Here is a 16,382-nt window from a genome sequence, read left to right as displayed (position 1 = left end):
TCTGTATTTTCCTAAACTATTTTGTATATCCCTCGCTGAGGATGATGCAAACTCAACAAATAGTATATTTGGATTACCCCTCCAGGATCACCCCTTTCTCTTCTGTTAGCATTCACCCAACAGAAAGGATCTTGTAGGGTCTCTTGCTGTAGACTGCAACTTTCCAAAGGGAAATTTCTTTTCATGTCTACTCCATCTGAGTGAATGCCTCCCCAGGGATAGCAGGATTCCCTTTCTGCCTTTTTCCTCTCCTTGGTTCTTGCTGAGTGCAATTTATATCAGTACACATTTTTATTGCAAGCAAAGATTTATTTATTTATTTTTTTTTAAATTGGGTTTGCTCTGCAAGTATTAGACTGCAAGCTCAGCCTGGAAAATTTGTCTTCTCTAACATTTGATTTCTTCTCTTTGTCATTTATTTTTCCTCACCCAGCTATTTTCTCAAAAAATAAATTTTGTCAACATTGCTGCTTGCAGCATGGTGTATATACTACTTCAGTAAAAGAAGGAAATTTGATGTCTGGACATGTGTAGTCTTGTGGAAAGGGGTCTTACTTCACTCACTGACAAGTCTAGAAGTATAGCTAACAGTATTTCCCAGGGGGTGGGGGTGGAGAGCGGTCTTGTTGAAAAAAAAAAATAAAAGAGAGAGAGGAGAAGAAGAAACAGAAAAAAAAATCAATATTGACTCTTGACACATTTTCATTTACATCCCTGCATGGCTTTCAGTCTGGGCACAAATCAATAAGCAGCTCTTAACACTGCTCAACTAGTTTGTTCTATGTAAAAGATGAGAGATTTGCCTCAAGTGGCTTGTTTTTCCCTTTGGGCTCAAGGCAGGCTCTCTGCCATTAACACAGTGTGGTTCTTCAAAATGAAGTTGAGTTTATTTGACTGCTCTTTCTGTGACTGATCAGAAGAAGTTGAACTGTAATATTAATCACACAATGTTTTCTTCATCACCACTTACAGTCAATTGACTTTGTACTTAGTGAAAGCATCTCAAGCAGCCAACTCAATGTACCAGAGGGCAAGAAGTCAATAGGAGGAAGAAAGATTTAGTTTCAAAATACACATTACACAGCCTGTGGAGCTGCTGCCACTGAAACTCTGGGCACTTTATCACACTGCAGATGCGCTGTTATTACACGTTTGTTATTTGCATGATGAAGGCATCTATATCATCTTAGTTGTTTTCCTTGAATAAGTCCCCTCAATCAGCTGCAACTTCTTCAAGCTCAGTTCTGCATGGGAGATGAAGAGACCAGATAGTTTCTCCAAATTGAGCTGGGTTCAAATACTACTTAGTTTCAATTCAACTGTCCAGATTTCAGCAGAGAACTGACCCATGAAGCAGACACCTTCTGTTTCAGCCAGACTGATGACTGTTATTCAAATGCCAGGCATATGTCATGCTAATAATACTACCCATATGCTTAACAAATGCCAGTTTGCCTAAGATACCATTAATATTTAATAGCCAGTTGCATACAGTGGACCTTCTAAAACCACATCTTTAATATACATTAAATTTTGAAGATAGACTAGGAGTACAGATGCCCAGAGATACAACATAATCAGATGTTTTTCTGAAGTCTCAGCACATCAACTCAGAGTATTTCTAGCTCATGAAGCCTCCACAGAAGTTTCCATGCTAAACAAGTGCATGCAACACTCCAAAAAACAGCCTAGAGGATACATTTATTGCATGTAATACCTTAGAAATGTTCTTTGCTAGAAGCAGACTGTGGGAAGTACAACATGCCATAAACTGGGCAATCATGACTTTTTTTTTTTTTAATGGAACATTTTAAACATGCATGACGAGAGAATTCCTATTGTTTGTATGAATTTGTATTGTATGAATTTGCTCATTGACTGATTTCATTGCTTTTTTGGGGATTCTCCTTAAATAAAGTGAATTCCTCAGTGGTGCAGAACTGATGTAACACCTAGCACAATGCTGACCCTTTGTCTTCCTTTCTTTTTCTCCCTAATTATGTACATGCATAGATATATATAGTAATAAAATAATGTATAATAAATTAGTATGTGTTCATACTGAACAAGTTTCTGACAACCTGATTAAGCAAAATATTTTTTTTTTCTTTTGTGAATGAACCAAAGCTTATTGAATGGATAAAATTAGTATAATTTGAATGGAACACATTGAGAATATTTTCCTTGAGACAGATTTTTTTAGTTGTGAATTTTTCAAAATTTCCATTGACTGGCCCAAATTATGAAGCAGCTGTCAGTCTTGGACCATGCAAATCAATTTTTATTTGACAATCTAAGTTTTCTTGACATTTGTCTCTTAGGAGTTTAGAGTTACAGGACAACATGTGTTTCCCAGTGGAAAAGAACAGACTTGTAATAAGAATAAAGAAGGACTTTCAAGGACATTCACAGAGAGAAGATAAGAAAGGCTTTCTTTAAGTCTGTATTCTTATTCGGTTGGGAGAGGGGTGTTAAAAACATATTATATCAAACCAGTGAAGAAAAACAAATAAAAATAACTTCCAATTAAAATGTATCTGAACATTAATCTGGAATTCAGCTCTGCATACCATCAGTTTTGCACTATTCTTTAGCCCTCAGTTCTTAATACAAACAACAACATGCACTTGTTCTCAACTTTGTCCTTTGACATTTACAAAATAGTAGGAAAAACTCATATTAATTGCTTAATTAGAAAGCATAAAGGCACATTTCCTGTGGAACAGATCTGTTTCGATATGACTTGTACACCATGTACTAGTACCAGACACATAAGGCTTGTACTGCTACTCACCAGAAAGCCCATTAAATGTCAGGTCCATAAGCACACTCCAGCTGTTTTACACTGTTTCACCAAGAGAGGTTGAGGCAAATTACCCATATTTAGTGGGATTGGCTATCACACAACAGTTAGAAATGCAGACAGTGCACAATACAGCGATAAGCGCTGTGCTACAGGGCAGCAGCAGTGGGAGGTTGGGACCCGAGCACTGCTCAGCAGCCCAGTTCTTTCCTTATCAGGTGACAAACAGTGGGCACACCACAACGATTGCAATGCCTTTGCTCAGCTTCTTCCCCACACCTTCTGAAATTCACCGACTACTTAGACACAAAGTATGAGAAGCACTCTTATGCCAAATTTATAGCAGAAATAAAATTTCACGTCTATTATAAGAACACTTACAGCTCATGTGGTTGCTTTTATACATCTCTGGTGTTATGTACTTTCAAAATTCTTTCTGAATACATGTTATATAAAATATCAAATGAGCATTATATATCTGTTGATAGAAGAAATTGTAAGATACAAGATCACCAAAGTAAATTTAAATTTGGCTTTCTTGTCAGTTAAATTTAAATTAAATTTTTCTCCTTAATTACTGAGAAGTAGACTAGCATTGAAAACCTTTTCCCAGGACAGAAGCTAATTGCTCAGGGGAGAGCTGAAGGAGGTGATGGGCACATGGAGCTGTGTATGGAGGACAGGGAGAGACTGGAGCTGTCTTCTGGAAGCTTCCAGGTCTATTGCATTAAAGCTCAACATGATGGACTATTTCAACTCTGTCTATCCTAATTCAGAAGTGTAATCTAACAGAGGTAATACTAGGCAAAGTTTCAATGGCATTGGGGTGAGGCTAAATTGCTCTAAATCTGAAACAGAGCCTAACATTCTCTTCTGGAGACCATACCACTGAAGTGCAACATACGTTTAAGTGGACAGTCAGAGTTCAAACATATGCAGTCAGGCTGGTATTTCACAGAGGACTGCATTTGGAATGAAAAGAACATGAGGATAAGGCCATGGGAATTTTTCACCATCTGTGATAATCATTCAGAAAAGGCCTGGCACACAATCTGCAGAAGAAAATTTTCTCTTGGGGTTGCAATTCCAGGATTTACTTCCAGGATTCAAGTATTACATTTTTTTTATGCCTTATGATTGTTCACAGAGGCAGATGATTTTTGTGTGTGGCATAGTTCTCGGAATAAGTTGCCATTCAGTATAAGCCACTACCCAAAAAATATTTGCAAATGACCAGACTCAAGGTAGTACTTAGGCTAATTTCCAATGCAGTACCCCATTATAGGCTGCCCCATTCTTTCAAATCACATTTCCTGAAATGAAAGACTAAAGACTGTAAAACCTGCCTCGGGTACATCCTGCTGCCTGATGCTACTGTCCCTTCACAGATCATGCTTGACTCAACCCTGGCTTTTCTGCCTCCAGGCAGGCAGGGTCAGACCCTTGTTTTCAGGACTGTTATTCCCCCTAACACTGAGAGAATCAGTGCCAAACTATTCACAGCAGTTTCCAATGGAGTCCAAAGCCTGCTGGATTTTTTCTTTCTACTTCTTTTCCCTGTCCCTGGAACTGAATGGTATAAAACAAACAAGAAACAAGACAATAAAAACAAAGTGTACTTTTTTAGAAGAACCTGTCTGACAGGTAAGTTAGCTCTTAATCCTCTCAGTCATTGATTGTTTTATGCTCAATACGACACTTTCGGGCTAGCATGCTTTAAAATTCTTACGTAAAAAACATTTAATCCTATTCAGTTCATGTTCTCAATCATTTCTTTTGACAACGAGCTTCACTGGCTAATTATTTATTCCTGAGTCAGCTGGGGCTTGCAACACCATGGTTATTAATCAGATCAGGTGTTGTCTTCATTAACACTGAAAGGCAATTGACAAAAAATAAAATAATAATGCCTATTTCAACCATTCTGATCCCTGTACAGATGTGAATGTGGACTGAGCAGAAACCTCTGCAGAGCTGAACATTTCTGACCTCTATGGAAATGTCAGAAAACCCAAGACAAAGTCCTGATGATGACTTCTCTGGTTTGGCTTTAAAGGTCAGAAATGAAATAATTCTAGCCCTGAGACCACAGAATCCAATGGTAGTCAAGATACAGCTAAAGGAAAAGAATTTGGGGAGCATCCTCTTTTTCTTTTGTTTACTATTAAAGAAATCTCAACTTTCAAAATTTTGCAGTTGACTAACTTTGGTGTTACAAACAGGTTTATTTTGTGCAAAGCCATGAGCTCTAGTTAGGATAGAAATTTAGTCATCGAAGGTTAGGATAGAAAGTTAGGCATCAGAAAGTTTCAGAGAGAGAAGGCTTTTGTGAGGGCTTTTGATTTAAATTTGAGTTTGAGACGTAGGCAATCTTGGACATTTGACAATTGTGTTGGCCTGAGCATCAGGTGTCTATCACTGAACTCTGCTCCTTGTTCCACTCCAGCCAGGCTGGCACATCACCTGTTCACAGCACTGTGCCACAGCCCCTTCCATGCTCTGTGGTCACATGTATCAACTAGCGATAAGCTGTGTGTGACATATTGAGTCGTGGAGCATGAGAAAAGCTGCCATAGAATCATAGAATGGCTCAGGCTGGAAGGGATCCCAAAAATCATCTAGTTCCAACCCCCCTGACATAGGCAGGGAAGTCACCCACTAGATCAGGTTGCTCAGGGCCTCATCCAACCCGTTCTTGAACGCCTCCAGTGTTGGGGCATCCACAGCTTCTCTGGGTAACCTGTTCCAGTGCCTCACCTCCCTCCGAGTGAAGAATTTCCTCTTAATTTCTAATCTAAATCTCCTTTCTGTTAGTTTAAAACCATTCCCCTTTATCCTGTCATTATCTCTTTGAGCAAAGAGTCACTCTCCATCTCTTTTATAAGTCCCCTCTAAATACTGAAAAGCCACAATGAGGTCATCTTGGAGCCTTCTCTTCTCCAGGCTGAACAGCCCCAGCTTTCTCAGCCTGTCTTCATAGGAAGGATGCTACAGCCCCTTGATCATCTTTGTGGCCCTCCTCTGGACTCATTCAAACAACTCCATATCCTTCTTGTGCTGGGGGCCCCCGACCTGGATGCAGTACTCCAAGTGGAGCCTCACAAGGACAGAGCAGAGAGGGACAATTCCCTCCGTCCACCTGCTGGCCATTCTTCTTTTGATGCAGCCCAGGATGCAGTTGGCCTTCTGGGCTGCAAGCGCGCACTGCCAACTCATGTTGAGCTTTTCATCTACCAGAACCCCGGAGTCCTTCTCTGCAGGGCCATACTTTGCTGCTCAACAAGGCCTGCATGCTCACAGGAGCATAGTAACAGAAATATTCATCAGCAGCATCCCTCTTTTTGACTTGCCAGCAGCATGGCCCTCCATTGAGATGTTGCTGCCTCATGCGTGGAAGAGGTGGACAGGAGACATCTGCTTTGGACAACCCAGGCAAGAACCCATCTTTTTATTTTTATTACCCTGATCCAGACACATGATGTGAAGCAGGTCTATACGAGTGTTTTCAATAGATATAGAAATAGCTAAGTAGGTGCAAAGGTACAGATGAATGTTGCATATCCTACATTTGATGAGATGACTATGTCCTTTTAGCTTGGGTAAAACTTACAAAGCAAAGTAAGGATAGCAGACATGGCTGCCCAGCAATAGAAACTTGTTTAGGGGGATCATATTAAGGTAATATTTTAGCTTACTTTTATGCAGGAAGGGAATATTAAAAAGACACACAATTAACTGAACTCTGCATTGGTTCAGAGCAATTAAAAATCTGATGTTGTTAAGAGCTCTCTGTAGAATAGTGACAAAAATGTAATGACATCTCTTCAGAGTCCAGGCACTAATAACGATGCCTTTATTTTCGTTATGCTTCTGTGAGTGAGAGATTAAGAGAACAATTTTCCTGCCACAAGCAGACCTAAGAATTAGAGAGTACGATATTGAATTTTTATACTGCATGAAAAACTTTTTAAACAGTTCTCTAGAGACATAAGGTTAGAGAGATGGATTGTCCACTATAAGGAGTGTGGGCTTACATGTCTTAACACGAGTATTTATTCCAGCATATTCATATCAGTCACATGACTACACACGTGGCTGGATGCACAACTCCTTCAAGCTATAGAGAGATATTCCACACACTAGTAGTTCTACAGAGCTGTATTTACATGGTGCCAAAAGATGCTGAGGTCACAAAATGTTATTACCATCGAGTGGCATCCACCACTGCATTTGGACTAATAAATAAAGCAGTCTGTGGTCTTGGAAGTAGTTTTCACCCATACAGCTAAATACTTTTAAAATAGAGGTGACCTCATCTATTTTTTCTTATTGGGAATAGCTGGAATGGTGCTGGCGCACTGGCTTAGAGGGTGTTACTTGGCAAGAACCCAGGTGGATGTCGGAAAGCACACTAGCAATTAGTGAACAACCGAAGGATAGTGCTTGAGCCCCTGTCCTGGCACTTAGTGATGTAGGTGCAGCCTGTGGTACTTGTCTGCCCAGGACTGCTCTGCTCCATACAGTCCCTCACTTCCACTGGTGTTGCCGGCTCTTGGTGGCTTTGGGTTCATCCCCAAGGCTTCCTCATGAGGATGGGATGCTGTAAAACAGACATTCCTTCCCAGACAGAAGGTTTCTTTTCTTTCCCAAATAAAGTTAGTCTTGGACTGGGAATACTGGGGGTAAACAGGCTGTGGGAAAGGAGAGGACTACACTGAGATAAGAAAGACCATATGCTGAAGATAAACATTCACATGACCATATCATGCTAAAGACCTTCCAATGACCATCCAGCAAACAGTCTGAGTCCTTCACTGAGATCTTGGTCCTTTACTGAGATCAGACAATCTAGGGGGTGAAGAAGGTGAGCGAGAGAAAAAGAAATGAAATTTCCATCCACCTCTCTGCTCATTTCTTGCCTGAAGGAATTATACTAAAAGTACCAAGTACTACAATACTTTGTACTACTATTTTTTGGCATTGATTTATTGAAAGGTTCATATTTTTTTTGCCTACTTGTACACAGATGGTGGCTTGGTGAATAGGCATCAGTTATTTATATGTATCAGATAAGCATAAATAAACATGAAACAGATCCCTTCAAAGAAAAAAAGGTTGCAGTTTTGCAGTATTACAGTTCCACAAAATAAAAAAAAATAATCTCTTGTGTTTGCCAGACCTAGAAGCAAACTAGTTGAGAATCATCAAATATGTTTCTACAGGAAATAAGTTTGTGAAAGGCAGGGATACTTTTAGTTCAATTATTGAGCTCTTGTCTAGAAAGAATAGATTAAAGTGACATTTTAGTTTACTTTTATATTTCCCACGAAGGCTTTCTTCTAACAATCACTTTTTGATGAAATGCCCAATTTAGTTTTAAAGAGTTCTTGACAGAAGATTTACCCACCTATTTCTGAAGAAGGAAGATTATTTGTTTAATATTATGATTTTTTTAAAATATATTATTATTATTATTATAGAGTTGTATTAATATAGCCTGGTTGTAGAAAACATACAAGATGTTAGAAAGATGTAAATGAGGAGCCATTCCCCTCATATTGGTATTAAAATATGCAAAATATTATTGTGAAGCTACAAAACTACCAGATATGTGTGGAACAGAGTGAGGCAAATGGGGCTGTTAGGGTAAAATGCTGCAGAAGCTGCTAAATGGAGGCAGCTTGTGCTGCCACTCAGGAGCACACCAGCTGCAGATCTGCCGAGCTGCTGACACTGTTACAGCAGCATCATTGCTCTCTACAGCTTTTATCAAGAGCAGAGCATGTGCACTTTGGGCCAGCAGAAGGAGCTCCACTGACAGCACCCTGGGGGGCTGTAGTTTCATACTTTGCTTTTCCCTCAGCACACAAGGATACTGCTTTCTTTTGCTCCTTGCAGGGAAAACAACTCCTTCAAACAGACTTACCATGATGTTTCTTTACAATAGTGTCTTCCATTTCTGTTTCATCCTACTCTTGAAATTGCAACTGGAATGAGAATTTGGAAATTTACTGTAGATAATTCAGATATCCAGTTTCTACTGTTCCTCTTCGTGTGTTTATTACGGTTCTGTCCCTCTCTGTGATCACAGATGTACACCAGTCTCACTACAGACAACACCTCAGTGAGTCCCCCTGTGATGTTTGCCTTTATAGCCCATCTTCAAGGCAATCAGAATAGAGAAACCCATGTGTGCAAGTACAGAATGTAGTCCACAGATTGTAATTTTCAGAAGACAACTGTTTCCTAGCAGGGAAAGAAAAAAAAATAAATATATGTATATATATTTATATATAAGTGTAGTGGAGAGTGAGATTAGGGATTTGTAACAGTTCAAATTCTTAGAGTTTTTCCTCCATGAAAAGTAGGAAGGTCACAAAGGACTTCATGTACGTACATATATACACAGACATACGTAAGGAAAGATCTGTATATATTTTAAAATATTTGCTTAGAAAATTATATCTGTTTCTGTTGAGTTCTGGAGATACTTCATCCCTATATCATAACAAGATCCATTGCAATTTTATCACCTAATTTGGATAATTAATATTTTTAACATGTAGCAGTACCTAGGAACACTAGAAAAAGGCTCTTATATTTAAAATGACTAACTCTGCTAAAGCCATGTTGAAAGATTTCAAGCTGTGATATTTTCTTTATCTCTTATGTCATTTAAAATATCTTAAAAATGTACATCTTACTAGAAAAAAATGTAGTAGAGTTTTGGCTTCTGTTAACTCAATGACAAGGTAGGTATTCTGTTTTCTGCTTTCAGTCTTGAAGTTCACACTTATTGTACACTTTTTTTTTTTTTTTCCTGCTGCCTCCTTGTATTTATTTTCTGCTGTAGTTCCTGACATGACTTGTGCTTACACTAATTGGACATCTAAATCACAGTGAGAAATTTACATGTTGTAGTCTCTAGCTTTAAAACATGCCAAATGTTACTAGCTGAAATGACAAAAGATGTCCAGTCAAGGAAGAAAATGTGATGTTTTGATAACAGGACATATAAACCTTATGATCTGTTAATATTGTGACCATATGGATAGAACAGATTAATGGTATTTGGATAAAACATTGCTCAGAAATAATGTCTTTCTTTTATAAAATCTACAGGAGAAAAAAAAAATCTGTAGTAAAGGTGACAACTCCCTTCGAACCATGCCTGTTGCCCTTACAAGGGTGATATTTCTGTCGCCTTCAGTAAGGGAGGTTTTTACATTCTGTAGTGCACTTTCAACTTTTTATGATACATCTGATAATATTCAGTGATCTATTATTATTGCTTTTATTTAAAATGAAACCTCATTTCCTAGATGCATGTGATTAAACTGGAGAAACAGAATAAAATAAACCCACTCAACATATCAATAACAGACCAACCAGATTTAATGGCTGTGGAGAATAGGTTGCAAACATTTTTGAATTATTCTCCAGAAGTAAAGCTCAATTTTGAAAGACAATCTTTTAAAATAGATTTTAGCAATATCACGATTTTTGAGGCCTCACTAGATATTCTGTCTGACCTCACTGAGTCCAAGTAAATCTAATGTCAGAAGGCAGCTATTCAACAGGCTGTGGATGTGAAAGGCTTGACATGGTGATGTTGTGGGCAAAAGAGGATACAGTGAAGCCTCTTCCTCAATTCTAGCACCAGAGGATACTTCACCAGTTCACATCCCAGAGGGCAACTGGGAAGGGGAGGTGAGCCGACCATTGGGAGGGATCTCATGAAAAAAAAAGCTGCAAAACACTGGGGCCATGGAGATGCTGAGCAACAGCTCTTTAGCATTTGCATAACATCAGTCCAGCTTGATGCCTGTGGCTTAGTTGTTAAATCTTTTGGAGATGACTCAGGCAAATATAAGTTCCCTTGCAGTTTTCTGTTGACAGATCTGCAGTTTTAAATAAATAAATTGATAACAGCATCTGACATCATCAGCTTGTTAATGGAAGTTTTATCTTTTGGCACAAATATTATCTTTAACCACTATATAATCTGGCTGAAAAAAAAAAAAAAAAAGTACAGCACCGTGTAAAATAAGATGAAAAGAAGAATAACAGAATACAATGGACATTAGCAGGGAATGACAGTCATTGCATTTAAGATACTTTGTTAAGAATCAGGACATCCAAGTCCATTTTCCCCTTTTACCTAATTATTATCAGCGTATTGGGGAAGTGACTAAGTCTATCTGTGCCTCAGTACCATATCTTAAAATATTTCCTTTCTTCATCTCATCAAATTAGATTTAAACTGTTCAGGTTAGGGACTTTCTCTAGCTATCTACAATGATTAACATAAAGAGGTCTCTTGTACTGAGTGCACTGGCTACATCTGCACTAGTAAATTAAATACTGACATCATACCTTCAATAATATTAGCCTCTAATAGTGGTCATCTATACCTTTAAATAATGTTTTTATATGATACATTCAAATGGCACATAATTTATATAAAAGGGGAAATATTGTCATGTGTATAAAATACTCAAAATACATATTATACATATGTAACAAACTGTATATGAAATTAAGAATATAAAACAATAAATTTTACATATAGTATCCTTTTTCTGTCCCAAGATACATGGCTAGATGTTTAGCCATAATGTATTTAACTTCACAAGATGTTGCTGGTTCATCTCACTTCATAATACAAGCCAGGGTAATTAGCTGCACATTATAAATGCTTTATGTATTATTATCATTTATGTTGTTTGACTAGTACCATATTTTACCTTCTAACATTTATTAATCTAGTGAAAAACCTCCTGTCAATAAGATAGTGCTGGACATAAAAGGAATATGGTTCTCCTTTCAGTTAAATAAGACTCTGTGTTACAAAAAAAACATGAATTCTCTCTCTGATGTAAATAAACCCACAGCAGTTTCAAGGAAGTTATTGCACGAACTCCACACTGAATTTTTGCAGCCATTTGGGGAAAGAACTGAAGTGATTTTCTGCACTGTAAAAGCAACTTCTGTCACTTATAGCTACTCCTGGAAAAGACTGCATGGTGGTATGGATTTGATTAGCTCATCTTTTTTCTTTTGACTCAGAGACAGGGAAAATGAATGACTAATCACTTCAGGTTGCTGTTTTTACACTCAGGCTATTACAGAACCAATTAAAAAAGTCAGACAGAAAGCTATATAAATGTGATTATGTTACAATGCTAATACAAGGAAATGTGTAAAGATAATTATTCTGGGGTACAGATAATTCCAACAAAGACTGATCAGAAGACATATCAAACACACAGGAATCACAGTTCTGCCTGAATTATTTTTAACTGGGATTTTAAAAACTGCACATACATTGTGACATTTTAAACAATAGAAGGGAAAAATTAGCCGTGACTCTTTCCTTCTTTGCCTTGCATGACATTGCCCTGCAGTTCGCAGAAGCTCAGTTTGCACTGTGTTCTGCCATTAGTCACATCTGGGGTGTAATTCAAAACAGTTTGGACCTTCTCTATATTCCACTGGCTGGTAATAGCTTCCTAGGGACTAACCAACTGTGGACTACGACAGCACTGCACACACAATAGTGTGTGGGCAAGAGGGGATTGCACCTCTGCATCAGAAGATGCTGAATTAGACTCCAAGGCTAGGAATAACAATTACCTTCCAGAAGCCTGGGTATAGAAGGGAGTACAACAAACAGTAAGTTGAAGTAGTGCCATGCCACCTTTTGTGTCTGATTTCTAGAAATGGGCAGAAAACAGGAACAAACTCATTTATATTGTTATTTTCAAATATATTCACTTTTCTAATGGTGCATTTTGAAATGCTGAAGTGCTTGTCATGTGTATGTAATTCCTCTTGACCCACTGCAATGCATTTCCTTCTCCCCTTCCTTGTCACCACTCTTTTGTCTGAGTCCTCTCTGCAGTGGTGCTCAGAATAGAGCCTTCTCTCTGCCAGTAACTCGCATTTTATCTCAAAACATGACTCAGTATCGTGCTCTCCTTCTCTTTTTCATTATTTATACCATGTGCCCTACACAAAGTCATATTATTCAGCTCTGAAAACCCTGATGCAATTCAATTCACATCAAAGCAGCCTGTTTGTCAGCTGCTCCATCACCTAAAAACCTCCATATTTACTGTCCGACCTCCCTGAGCAGATCTGCTACTTCCCTGCCTTCTGCCACATGAAAAAAAAGAAGGAAAGAAAAAAAGAAAAAAAAAAAAACACTTCTGCCATGCTACTTGCAGGGAATTGACTGATTTGATACATAAATTTTCTCTTGTCTTCCCTTTTTCACTGCCTGCTGGCTTTGTGTCTCTTCAGCATGTTTGTTCCTCAGGGCAGAAACACTGCTCAGAAAGCATTTAACATGCACAGAGTGGTGCTTAAGTAATAATTGCCAACTTCATTGTGCACCTAAATGCATAAGGCACCACTGATAGTTCCCACTTTATTCCAAAATACATTTTTATATCCATGCTTTAAACGTTTCAAGAAACAGCATTTTCTCAGCAAATGATGCCCTGTGTGTGAAATAAAACCTTTGAAGAACGGCTTGTTGGGAGCCATTAATCAAACAATTTAAGGAAAATTTGAAAAGTTTCTCAACATCTGCCAAGCCCCCAGGAACGCAGACATGTTGCCATGAGCTGTTTCTTGAGGTGTACAACTCTAAATTCGTTTTTTGGATGAACAGAAGGTGTAGCCTGAATGGGCTGTAAAGGTGATCTGAGTTGCAGAATAAAGTACAGTAGCAACATCATATACTCCTACAAATTGCAGTCTTATATCTTAAGGTCACCAAAAAAAGATACATTCTAAAAATAATTAGGCCTTGATATGACCTGCTTCATGGACTTTACCTTTCGCTGTTTTTTAATCTTAATTAGTATTTAGCATTTATGCAAGTCTCTGTGATTTAAGATGCTGAATGATATATGAGTTCAACAGAGTCCTCAGCTGAAGGACAAGTATTTTAGTGAATGTGAGACCTGACCCAAAGGCTATTTCCAGCAGTTTGTCATTTAGTACAGGGAAGGTTAGGTAGGTTACAGTGATATATGATCTTTCATGCTCTGAGCCTAACAGCACAGTTGAACTGCTCCTATGACTTTCATTAACTGTATGCAGGTCTTATATATATATAAATTGAAAATGTTTTAACCTGTGACTGAAAGAGAAGTGAAAACTTAGACATTAGGTTTGGTCAGTCCACCCAAGCTCCCTGGTCATGTAAGCCTGAATGCAAATTCTTGCTGAGTTTATTTTGCACTCATTTGTATACCAAAAGGGAGAGTGGGGAAATCTTGGCGAGGGCTCTGGGTGGACTCCTGCCAGAATGCTGCATTAAGCAGTCATGGTAGCAGAGTAGCAGCCGGGGGGACACCGGTGATAAACAGCACATGCAAGTGTGCTGCAAATGACACTGGTCTATGAAAGGGGTGGAGAATAAATGAAAATGGGCAAAATATGATGAAAATGGCTAAAAGCCACGAGCAAGAAAGACATATGGGTAAGCTTTTCTGCTTATGGGAGCAAGTTAGTGGAACAATTTTTCTTTTCTTTTCATGTATACACAAGAATTAGAGCTGTTAAAATTTCAAACAGTGAGAAATGAGCATTTTTCTAAACAAGCAGTGTTATGAAAAATGCTGCTTTATTCTTCATTGTTGTCATTTTCCCACATCAGTATTTTCTACTACAAAACTGATAAAAAAATAAAAAAGGAAAGAAAATTTGGAAGTTACTTACTTTTCTCTAGCCAGCTGGACAGACACCATCAAAAACAAATAAACAATTATTTCAAGTGGCAGTTCATAATTTAGATTATAATCACAAATATTCTCATCAGTAATGTCCCTTTTTTATTGAAAATCTTTTCAGATGAAAAATTTCCAACAAGCTCTAGGTAAAATATTAAGGGCCTGATTCTCCCAGTAGGCTAGTGAAGCATTTCTGTTCAGCTCAAGTTGCCTTGCATAAAACTAAGCTGAATGGAGAGCTAAGAGTCTGCTGTGTACTCTTATGTCATCTTGGGTGTTAGTATAGGAAGTTTCCCAATGGTGGTATCCCCTTAAAAGCATCTTAGAATATCTAATCGTAAGTCAAATAGACATTCAGGTACATATGGATAAGAGTGAGTGGGAAATGAAACACTAACCTTTGTTTCAAGGCCATTTTACGTCCTCCCTGGTAATAGCTGAGAAAAGTGTGCAGTTTCTGTAAAAAACAAACTCAATCCTCTAGACAGAAAGCTTCTAAGAGCTAGAAATTATGAAAACCAACAACTGTTTTACAGAAAGCCAAGAGCCATGCCTTTCTTGTGTCCTTGCTTTTCGTTCAATCCATAGGCATAAGTCTGGGGGGCATCCACAGAATGGCACTGCTTGTTTCATCCGATAAGCCACAGTAGTGAGAGCAGGATTCAGATATGACATTGGAGAACATACCCCAGTTTACAACCTCTTCCCATTGCGTGACACTAATTTGATAATGGAATAGTGGTTAGAATTCCCTTAGTCCTGAATAAACATTTCCCATAACGGTTTTCCTAAAGTGAGTAAAATAAGATGTACTTGCTTCTTAATATTGTCAGGCTGATAATCACTAGATGCTTTTGACCTTGCTGCACGCAGCCTCTCCTTTGCTCTCAGACACCAATTCATTGCTAAGTATGGGATGAATCAAGTGCATTATTGCAAGCAACTTAACATCTTCAGCTTGGGAAAGCAACTATTCCACAGTGCCTTCCACCCCCTCACAACAGACATCTGCATTTCTTCTATATATAGACCAAATAAAAAGTCTTTGAAGGAAGGAAGAGCCCCAGCGTGGTAAGCAGCTGCAGAAAATCATGCTGGGAAGCTCCCCTTTTCATGAGTGATTCCTCCTTACATCTGCAGTGTTCTTGATTTACTGTGCCTTTTGGGAGGCAGTGGAGACCACAGGGGTGCTGACCACACCTCTTGTTTTCAAAGTTGGGCAACAGTGGTCTTTCACTTGCCTTGTATCAAGGTAAAGACGTAAAGTTTTTTTTTTTTTTTTTTTTTAACCTTAAAGTACATGAGACAGCAATATTTCTAGATTCCTCATCTATTATATTATTGTTAACTGGGGTGAATGATGTCCTGCTTATACAACATGAGACTTTCCATGAAAAACAAACAAACAAACCCACATGCAATTCCCTGTATACCCAACCAGACTCTTAGATGTGAAAAACCACAGGGCAGAAACACCTTTAACTGTGGTTACTTGCACTGTTTCAGGCACTCAGCATGGTCACAGCCGCTCTGCATTGCTTGGTGCTGCAGAGATGTGCAAGAGCCCCCTTTTGCACTGCATACACCCATTTTGTGTGAAAATTAAAAGGTCTTATCATGTGGCCTTATCATTGTAAGGAAGTTTTAAAAATTAACACTTACTTAACAAGGCACTCCTTTAATGATAATACTTTGCAGTGTCTCAGAATGTGGACATACACTTTTGAAGTCTTTGGAAATTAAAATCTGCATCAGCCTTCCACATTGCTTTAACTTAAGAATCTTCTGAATTTCGTCTACCAATTTCTGACAGTTTACTATTTGTATGAAATACT

General features: G+C 38.3%; 1 protein-coding gene and 1 long non-coding RNA gene across 2 annotated transcripts in view; one reads left to right on the top strand and one right to left on the bottom strand.

The window, feature by feature from the left end:
* HS3ST5 (heparan sulfate-glucosamine 3-sulfotransferase 5) overlaps positions 1-16,382 on the bottom strand; it is a 204,144-nt gene that overhangs the window by 29,560 nt on the left and 158,202 nt on the right. The gene's annotated exons all lie outside the window — the stretch shown is intronic.
* The window catches only part of LOC308192878, a 59,570-nt gene continuing 43,213 nt past the window's right edge, over positions 26-16,382 (top strand). Inside the window, exon 1 of the long non-coding RNA XR_013949183.1 lies at positions 26-4,859. This is a non-coding gene — a long non-coding RNA (uncharacterized lncRNA). The remainder of the gene's footprint in view (positions 4,860-16,382) is intronic.

This window comes from Anser brachyrhynchus, assembly GCF_964034855.1.
Source record: "Anser brachyrhynchus genome assembly, chromosome: 3".
NCBI lineage: Eukaryota > Metazoa > Chordata > Aves > Anseriformes > Anatidae > Anser > Anser brachyrhynchus.
This window is presented reverse-complemented; position numbering and strand designations above follow the sequence as displayed.